This window comes from Thalassophryne amazonica, chromosome 2 (genome assembly GCF_902500255.1).
Source record: "Thalassophryne amazonica chromosome 2, fThaAma1.1, whole genome shotgun sequence".
NCBI classification, from domain to species: domain Eukaryota; kingdom Metazoa; phylum Chordata; class Actinopteri; order Batrachoidiformes; family Batrachoididae; genus Thalassophryne; species Thalassophryne amazonica.
This window is the reverse complement of record NC_047104.1, coordinates 30,303,218-30,313,772: the sequence shown is the minus strand read 5'-3', so window position 1 is coordinate 30,313,772 and position 10,555 is coordinate 30,303,218. Positions and strand designations below refer to the sequence as shown.

The following is a 10,555-nucleotide window of genomic DNA, read 5'->3' as shown; positions in this document are numbered from 1 at the left end:
ACTGAAAAGTCACCGAAAGCTGTCTGAATCATCCGAATGGTTTCCGCCTGGCTGTCGCCCAGTTTCTGGAAAAATTTGATGCGGCACTGCTCCAGTCGTTCCATCTTTTTCCTTGCAATGAAAATCCGCCGAGCGCACTACACACGTCCTCTCACAAAGGCTGCTTACCAGAAAATGATGCAATCGACAGCCATGAAAAAATTCACGCATGCGCACGAAGGTTCAAGGTTGGCTCATGCAAGCACACGTGATTCAAATCCATCAGGTTTTTGCAAAAAATAAAAAGGTCCGATACTTTTCTAACAGACCTCGTAAATAAGTGTTGTTGTTATAAGATGCTCAATGTCAAAGTCAGCTTTATTGTCAATTCTTCATATGTACTAGACATACAAGGAATCGAATATCATTTCCCACCTTCCCTCGGTGATGACAGGAGAAGACATTTCAACAATAAGGACAGTAAAGTGCACAAGTATTTACACTGTAATAAAAAGGTCCGATACTTTTCTAACAGACCTCGTATGTTCGATGATTAATATTTAATCTAGATACGACCACCACCTCCATCCGAATGTGGCATGTTGGTGTACGATATACCTTTAAGGTGAAGGGGGGCGGCGCCAACAGGTTCTTTAAAGCGCGCAGGGCGCGCCCACAGAGACATACCACCTGAGTGGGCTTGTGGTGGCGGCGTGCTGCAGGTTCTGTGCCAAATTGTTTGGCCACATTTGCCATTTCTGGTTGTTGGGAGTGCGTGTTGTCGGGCACGCATCATGGGCTCGGGGCTCTCTCCTTTGGTAAGTTTGTTCATGGTTTTGCTGGTTTATATGCTGTGTCACAGCTAATGTCAAATTCTGCTTTAGAGCCTGAGTTGTTGTGGGCTCTTTCCTCCTCCTCCTTCTGCTGTCTGCTGGTGCATGCGCCTACACTGGCAGGTAAGATTTCAACTACACAGGCTGAGTTGATATGGTTGTTTTTTTTCTAATTGCCCCTGTTTTTTTTCTTTAGGCACAAGGAACCATCGTGTGCAGAGTGGTGTTGTTTGAGTCGCCACCTCCTAATTAAGGGGCCCTTGCTTCGTCCACATTTCATCAGTTGCCAACAGCTGTGTATATTGGTTTGCAGAGGGCGCCCTCTGCAGGTGCTGTTGGCGCACTACACGGGATTGATTTCACCTGCTGTGATTGATGTGGGTGGGTGGGGGGTTATTCCTCCTCAGCTGAGTTTGATGCATGTTTGGTTGTGTTTTTTTTTTGTTTGGTTTGCTGTTAATGCTTTGGTTTGCAGTGTTTTTTTTTTTGTATTAATTTGGTTTCTTTTGTCTGAGTTGGACCCTTGCTCACCCACATTAATTCGGTTGAAGCTGAATAATTTAACTCGGTTGAGTGCAATAGTATATTGATGGAAAGCTGAATAATTTAATTCAGTTAAGCGCAATATACACTCAACAAAAATATAAACGCAACACTTTTTTGGTTTTGCTCCCATTTGTATGAGATGAACTCAAAGATCTAAACTTTTTCCACATACACAATATCACCATTTCCCTCAAATATTGTTCACAAACCAGTCTAAATCTTTGATAGTGAGCACTTCCTCCTTTGCTGAGATAATCCATCCCACCTCACAGGTGTGCCAATCAAGATGCTGATTAGACACAATGATTAGTGCACAGGTGTGCCTTAGACTGTCCACAATAAAAGGCCACTCTGAAAGGTGCAGTTTTTATCACACAGCACAATGCCACAGATGTCGCAAGATTTGAGGAGCGTGCAATTGGCATGCTTGACAGCAGGATGTCAACCAGAGCTGGTTGCTCGTGTATTGAATGTTCATTCTCTACCATAAGCCATCTCTAAAGGCGTTTCAGAGAATTTGGCAGTACATCCAACAAGCCTCACAACCGCAGACCACGTATACCACACCAAGCCCAGGACCTCCACATCCAGCATGTTCACCCTCCAGATCGTCTGAGACCAGCCACTCAGACAGCTGCTGAAACAATCGGTTTGCATAACCAAAGAATTTCTGCACAAACTGTCAGAAAACCGTCTCAGGGAAGCTCATCTGCATGCTCGTCGTCCTCATCGGGGTCTCGACCTGACTCCAGTTCGATGTCGTAACCGACTTGAGCGGGCAATGCTCACATTCGCTGGCGTTTGGGCACGTTGGAGAGGTGTTCCTCTTCACGGATGATGCGAAGGAGATGTGTTGCACTGCATGAGGCAAATGGTGGTCACACTAGATACTGACTGGTATCCCCCCCCAATAAAACAAAACTGCACCTTTCAGAGTGGCCTTTTATTGGGACAGTCTAAGGCACACCTGTGCACTAATCATGGTGTCTAATCAGCATCTTGATATGGCACACCTGTGAGGTGGATGGATTATCTCAGCAAGGAGAAGTGCTCACTATCACAGATTTAGACTGGTTTGTGAACAATATTTGATGGGAAATGGTGATATTGTGTATGTGGAAAAAGTTTTAGATCTTTGAGTTCATCTCATACAAAATGGGGGCAAAACCAAAAGTGTTGCGTTATATTTTTGTTGAGTATAAGATCTGGTTAAAATTGAATGAGACAATGCTGTGTAAAATAAGGTTGAATGTGAAAAGCAGTACTGTGAGATTTGTAATGTTTTATTTATATTTTTAAGCTACTTGATAAAAATAAATATACCTTGTGATCAGTACACCTCTGTTTCCCGTACCTTGCGCAGCCTCCTGTTACGGATTGGACTTTGATTGGTCCCATATCCCTGGGTGGCGTTGTCGGTCCTTCTTTAAAACTGGAATTATAGTGTGTTTTTAATTAGGATAAACAACAAATAACCCTAGCCCAGGAGTGAGACTCCACTTCGCCACACTAATATGCTGCTCCAATTCATCCAGTTTTCCAAAATCTGAATTTTTACTTTCTCCTGCAATATTTTCCTGAGCTCACGAACCTCCTCCTATAATCCATGCTGTTGTTTGTTTTGTTACCACTCCACTGAGCTCATCAGACATGAAATTCAAAGACAGTTGGGCCTGGTCCAATGAGGGACGACTGCACCAATAGCCGCAATTGTAGCCGGCTCTCTTTAGGTCATTGACCAGGTCCTCCTGTGTAGTTCTGAGCTTTCTCAGAATCATCCTGCACACTCTGATGCACAATATGCACACTCTTAAGGCTATGAAATTGGGCGTGCAGTAAAAAAAAGTAGAAAAGGGGATGTTCACAATCTGCTGTGTTGATGCTACAAACTCAAAACTATTATGTTCAAACTGCTTTTTTAGCAATCCTGTAAATCACTAAACCAGTATTTAGTTGTATATAACCACAGTTTTTCATGATTTCTTCACATCTGCAAGGCATTATTTTTGTTGGTTTGGAACCAAGATTTTGCTCGTTTTACTAGTGTGCTTGGGGTCATTGTCTTGTTGAAACACCCATTTCAAGAGCATGGCCTCTTAAGCATAAGGCAACATGACCGCTTCAGTATTTTGACATATCCAAACTGATCCATGATACCTGGTATGTGATATATAGGCCCAACACCATAGTAGGAGAAACATGCCCATATCATGATGTTTGCACCACCATGCTTCACTGTCTTCACTGTGTACTGTAGCTTGAATTCAGAGTTTGGGGGTCGTCTCACAAAACTGTCTTGCGGCCCTTGGACCCAAAAAGAACAATTTTACTCTCATCAGTCCACAAAATATTACTTCATTTCTCTTTAGGCCAGTTGATATGTTCTTTGGCAAATTGTAAACCTCTTCTGCACGTCTTTTATTTAACAGAGGGATCTTTGAGTGGGATTCTTGCAAATAAATTAGCTCACACAGGCATCTTCTAACTGTCACAGCACTTACAGGTAACTCCAGACTGTCTTTGATCATCCTGGAGTTGATCAATGGGTGAGCCTTTGCCATTCTGGTTATTCTTCTATCCATTTTGATAGTTGTTTTCTGTTTTCTTCCATGCGCCTCTGGTTTTTTTGTCCATTTTAAAGCATAGGAGTCAAACTGATTCCAGAAAGGGCCAAGAGGGTGCAGGTTTTCTTTGTAACCACCCACTGCACCAGGTGATTTTACGGATTAACATCACTTTGAGCAGATGGAAATCAGTTAATCCGTGAAATCACCTGGTGCAGTAAGTGGTTACAAAGAAAACCTGCACCCTCTTGGCCCTTTCTGGAATCAGTTTGACTCCTATGACAGCCTATAATTTTTGCACCTGCGTATAGGTTTTCCCCTTTCCAATCAACTTTTTTAATCAAACTACGCTGTTCTGAACAATGTCTCGAACATCCCATTTCCTCAGGCTTTCAAAGAGAAAAGCATGTTCAACAGGCGCTGGCTTCATTCTTAAATAGGGGACACCTGATTCATACCCGTTTGTTCTACCAAATTGATGCTCACTGACTGAATGCCACACTACTATTATTGTGAACACCCCCCTTTTCTACTTTTTTTTTTCCACTAACAGCCCAATTTCATAGCCTTAAGAGTGTGCATATCATGAATGCTTGGTCTTGTTGGATTTGTGAGAATCTACTGGTACCTTGTTTCCATGTAACAATAAGAAATATACTCAAACCTGGATTAATCTTTTTAGTCACACAGCACTATTATTTCTGAACACTACGGTATTTGTATTTTGATCTATTATGTGGTTGTTTTGATGCATGGTGGTATGTGTCAGATGTGTTGTTGTGCAGCAGACCCCAAATTTCCTCCTTGGGAGACTAATAAAGACACTTTGACTGTCAGCTTGAGAAGCTTGGCAGTAACAGGACTGGACTTAGCTGAGCACAGACAGACAGGCTGATGGACAAATGGACGAAATCCTCGTGCAGTACCCGATGGTCATATCTGATGGTCTCAGGTAATTAAAAAAAAAAAAAAAAACGTAGTAATGGAAAATTGTCACTCATTTTGTGATGGTAACATAAAAAGCGTGAGACTGGGCTGCCCCAACCACTGTTAGGATGAATGAGTCACGCTTTGAACCAGGCCACCTAGCCACATTAGTTTGATGCATTTGCGCATCATATATGATGTGAAACATTGATGAATGAAACTTCATGTGATGGCGCCTTTATAGAAAAATGTGTGCAGTCAATAGCTCCGATTACAACCCCTGGCAAAAATGATGGAATCACCGGCCTCAGAGGCATGTTCATTCAGTTGTTTAATTTTGTAGAAAAAAAGCAGGCATCCAGACATGACACAAAACTAAAGTCATTTCAAATGGCAACTTTCTGGCTTTAAGAAACACTATAAGAAATCAAGAAAAAACATTGTGGCAGTCAGTAACGGTTACTTCTTTAGACAAGCAGAGGAAAAAAATATGGAATCACTCAATTCTGAGGAATAAATTATGGAATCACCCTGTAAATTTTCATCCCCAAAACTAACACCTGCATCAAATCAGATCTGCTCGTTAGTCTGCATCTAAAAAGGAGGTGAACACACCTTGGAGAGCTGTTGCACCAAGTGGACTGACATGAATCATGGCTCCAACACGAGAGATGTCAATTGAAACAAAGGAGAGGATTATCAAACTCTTAAAAGAGGGTAAATCATCACGCAATGTTGCAAAAGATGTTGGTTGTTCAGTCAGCTGTGTCTAAACTCTGGACCAAATACAAACAACATGGGAAGGTTGTTAAAGTCAAACATACTGGTAGACCAAGGAAGGACATCAAAGGCGTCAAAGACAGAAAACTTAAAGCAATATGTCTCAAAAATCGAAAAATGCACAACAAAACAAATGAGGAACGAATGGGAGGAAACTGGAGTCAACGTCTGTCACCGAACTGTAAGAAACCGCCTAAAGGAAATGGGATTTACATACAGAAAAGCTAAACGAAAGCCATCATTAACACCTAAACAGAAAAAACAAGGTTACAATGGGCTAAGGAAAAAGCAATCGTGGACTGTGGATGACTGGATGAAAGTCATATTCAGTGATGAATCTCGAATCTGCATTGGGCAAGGTGATGATGCTGGAACTTTTGTTTGGTGCCGTTCCAATGGGATTTATAAAGATGACTGCCTGAAGAGAAACATGTAAAATTTCCACAGTCATTGATGATATGGGCTGCATGTCAGGTAAGGCACTGGGGAAGATGGCTGTCATTACATCATCATAAATGCACAAGTTACGTTGATATTTTTGGACAATGAAAGGATGTTTGGGGATGATGAATCATTTTTCAAGATGATAATGCATCTTGGCCATAGAGCAAAAACTGTGAAACATTCCTTGCAAAAAGACACATAGGGTCAATGTCATGGGATAGGGTCAATATCAACGAGCAGATGTGATTTGATGCAGGTGTAGGTTTTGGGATGAAAATTTACAGGGTGAGGCCGGTGATTCCATAATTTTTGCCAGGGTTGTACATTAAGGAAACTGGCTCTCGCTGCAAATTGCACTTCTAATGTTGGGAATGTGATGTACCTGGATGACATCTGGATGATTTTGTCCCACACAGCTGGCAAGGTTAGTAGGCACACTCACCAATCAGCCAGCTCCCACTAGAATGCCCCTGTTGCCAGCAAGCCCAGCGTGGTCAGCACCTACACGGGCACAGACAACCACTGGCTCCTCAATGTATTGCGCTCTGGACTGGCCGCAGTTCTGCAGTGCAACTCAAATAACAGTGGCCTTGGTAATCAAATTGGCTTATGAGCCAGTCATCATTTGTCAGTAAATCCTTAGCGTTCTCTGAATACACATCACGTCAGATTGCACCATTTGCAAGGGTCACCATTTCCACGGTCATTCACTTTGGTACAGCTTAACGTTAGCGTGGAGTACGGTACGTATGCCATGTTTTTGTGTGTACACAGCCTTTGTACGTGAGGCCCCTGATGTTATCGTCATGTGAGCATGGTAACCTGAACCTGCCATAAATCTGCAAAGTTCATCCTAAATCCTGATTCAGTTAATCCCAAAACACACTGTCACACACATCCTGTACTTTAAATGTGAAACCAGCACCTTTAATTACAAAAACAAACAAACCCATTCATAACCAAGTATAAAAGTTTTTGTTTTGTATTTGACAACTCCCTGTCAAAATTAACATCGTACAATCCCACTATAAAGCAAAGCCCCCACCCCCACATCCCAAATGGTAATCCTGACCAGTAAAACAAGTCAATATTTAGTACCGTATTTTATAAGTCACACCTTTGTTTCTGTATTGCCAGCTTTTTAATTTTGCATTTTGTGCATTGTTGTAATGTAGTTTTATTATTGGTAGATACTGTTATATTAGTAGTTTAATTTGTTTAGTGCTTGATTTCATAGGAAGGCCGATGTAAGAAATAGTCATTGTAATTTTTATTATTATCAAATGTGTGATTTTTTTTTTCTTTTTTTTTGGTAAACAAGTCGCACTGGAGTGTACGTTGCAGGACCTCTCAAATAAGTAAAAAAAAAAAAACACCACAACACACATGTGACTTTAATCCGGGAAAAGCGGTAATTTTAACCAATCACAATAAAAAGGCTGCACTTGATTTTATGTAGATTTTCAAGGAAGGAAAAGTTAAATATATATTTTAAATACCTTAAATACTATGACAAACAACAAAAAAACCCCACAGCACTACAGAGCCGTAATCACAGTAATCAAACCACCTTTTTGTGATATTTATCCGAAATTAGACCTTAAAGTAGGACCTGCATTGAAATAAATGTGGTCAGATCTCAGAAAGAAATAGCTGATATGTATTTATAAGACCTTATGAATGCAGTAAAGTAATCTGCAAGCCCAAATTTGTAATTCAGCGGAGAAATCTTTGTTTAAAAATGGACAAATTTGCAGCTAAAATTTGGCCCTCTGTGAAAACCGTTTGTACATCCGGGTCATTGCAGTGACGTCCGGCAGAAGACCGAGCGCTCGTGCCGTCAGTCTGATCCCGCATTGAAATTGATTTTATCTGTTAGTAATGTTACCGTTATTACACACCCTGGTTTCAGCATCCAAAGTAAGCTGCAATGAATGTGGAGATACAAGCTCTGCATGCTCAGATCAGCGGCGAGCGACATCGACAGCGGGCGACGTTTCTTCACCGACGCCTCGCTTTCTGCCTCCGCTGCGCTTACCGAGTCGTGCTCGGTAACCGCTGAAGCGGGCCACTCACATCGCCCGTGTCTGTTGTGCAGCTGGCACACCTCTCTGTCTACTGAATGGAGGTGCAGCCAACTTGGCAAAAGTCCAGAGACTACACTCGCTGTTTGATGCGAGCGGCCGGTAACCCTGTTGCTGCAAGGACAGACTTCCCGCAGCGCCGCATGTTTCGGTAATCGGAGCGGCAGAGCTCCGTGGCCACTGAGAGAGGTTTATATCTTTTTAATGACTTGGATTCTTTGCGGGTCCCGCCTCCGTACCCCGCGACGGTAACACCAGAGGCGACACCACATCAATCAAACAGGCGTATGAAAAAGTCCCCCAAATAATTTTCAAGCACATTCAAGCACAATGTGCACTCACCACATATGAAGTTTTAAACAAAGTAGATCCTTCCGTATAAGACAAGAAAAGGTGCAGATGTAAACTGACGTAAATCCACAAATACAGTTGGCGCGCGCAATGCATGCTGGGATAGGGTCTTCTCCCTGACATCTCGGCAGCGTCCCGGATGTGATGACAGTTTTGCGGAGGGCAAAATTTTAGCTGTAAATTTGTCATTTTAAATGAAGATTTCTCCGTTGAATGAAAGATCTGGGCTTGCAGATTTACTTCACTACATTCAGAAGGATCTTATGTGTAAATGTAAGTCATTTTTTGGTCCAAAGATCTGACTGCATTTATTTCAACGCAGGTCTACTTTAACTCTAGGTTATTTCACATTCATGCGTCGTATGAATGAGACTTATAGCCTCGTTTCCACCGAGCGGTCCCAGTCGGTACGGCACTGTAAGGCGCGGGTCCAATGGTTAGGTCTGGCTTGGTTTGTGTTTCCACCGCCAGCAGTACCCTTTTGTTTGGTAGGTGACGCATGTATAGATGGCGACTGAGCGTGCATGTGCTGTTGCGTGGCCTCACACCCTCCACACAGTGTAATTTAACTTTTTTTTTACTGTCTTGGTGGATCATGGTATTTATTTCAGGGGAGGTGATGGTTTAGTGGTTAAGGCCTTGGGCTTGAGAACCAGAGGATCCTCGGTTCAAATCCCAGCCTGATTGGGAAAATCACTAAGGCCCTTGGGCAAGGTCCTTAATCCCCTAGTTGCTCCCGGTGTGTAGTGGGGCGCCTTGCATGGCAGCACCCTGACATCGGGGTGAATGTGAAGCACTGATGTGTAAAGCGCTTGAGTGTCTGCTCTGAGCCTGAACCAGGCAGGGGGGACTGATCAGATGCGACCAGGGGACCAATCAAGCCGGGACACTGGCACTTTGCACCACAAGACAATTAACTTATTAAAGTTGAAAGCGTCACAGCGCCTCATTCACTGAAGTCAGCGTTTAACACAGCCATCGGTCAATAATTCTGCACACGAGCCATCAAGACAAGAATAAAATATAATAAATAAAATGTTAATTACTGTTTTGCCTCCATGTGGAGGGGTGAAGCCGTGCAAGAGCGTACATGCGTCAATGACGTGCTTGTCAATAGTTATGTTTTCCACCTGCCAAACATAAGGGTTCTGCTGGCAGAAGAACACAAACCAAGCCAGACTTAGGGCCCTGTCCCACTGGGGAGAGAGGATTACTGCGCATGAATTGAGTATACAAATTGCAGGCGTTCGTTGTCGTCCGCAACAAAAATGGCCAAAAATGACAAATGTCCCAGTATGAATTACAGATATATTAATAATATATAGCGAATATATGATGAACAATCACGGTTATATAACGCATGTAGTGAGGAAACTGATCCGACACATTGAGATTATCACGGCAGTATTACGGGTGTATTATGAATGCATCGCGCACGTGTGTTGTAGTGTGCACGGCATCTGCATTGCGGTCATAAAGAAGCACACTCGCTCCTTTCAGCATCACTATTCACACCAACAATACAGGCTCTGGAGCATTTGCTGGACTTGGACAAGTTGATCACAGAGTTAATGTTAATTTTGTCATGAGCGGGTTAAACTGTTCATGAGTTGGGGAGCGGGAGGGGGGGAAGCCGCTTGGGGTGTGAGACGTGTTTTTTTTTTTTTTTTTTTTTTTTTTTTGAGAGTGTCACAGAAAAACAGACTTCAGCAAACAGCAACTCTTCCTTTTGTTGGTGTTAAATAAAAGTCCTGCATTGCAGGCAGCTATTACGTCTTTTTGGATTTACACAGCCAGACCGGCACTGACTGGCAGGTATGTCGCTTTCTGCCGCATATAATACTTTGGGTTTACGTGACGTGTTTGTTATGCATTCACAGATTGTCTGCAAATCAGCTGCAAAGCAGATGTAATAAAAAACGCTTTATTCGTTGCCAATTTGTATGCATTCGCTACAACATATTTTAGTTTGTGATGTGGACATGATAGGCACGATATATATCTGTTTTACACACTGTCCCAGTCCGCTGCCAAGCCGCAAATCCCC

General features: G+C 42.6%; 1 long non-coding RNA gene across 1 annotated transcript; it reads left to right on the top strand.

Moving 5' to 3' along the window:
• The first annotated feature begins 623 nt into the window (after positions 1–623).
• Positions 624–1,542, top strand: LOC117501950. The gene is made up of 3 exons (XR_004558137.1): positions 624–797; positions 864–935; positions 1,009–1,542. It is a non-coding gene; the product is annotated as an uncharacterized LOC117501950 (long non-coding RNA).
• The last annotated feature ends 9,013 nt before the right edge of the window (positions 1,543–10,555 follow it).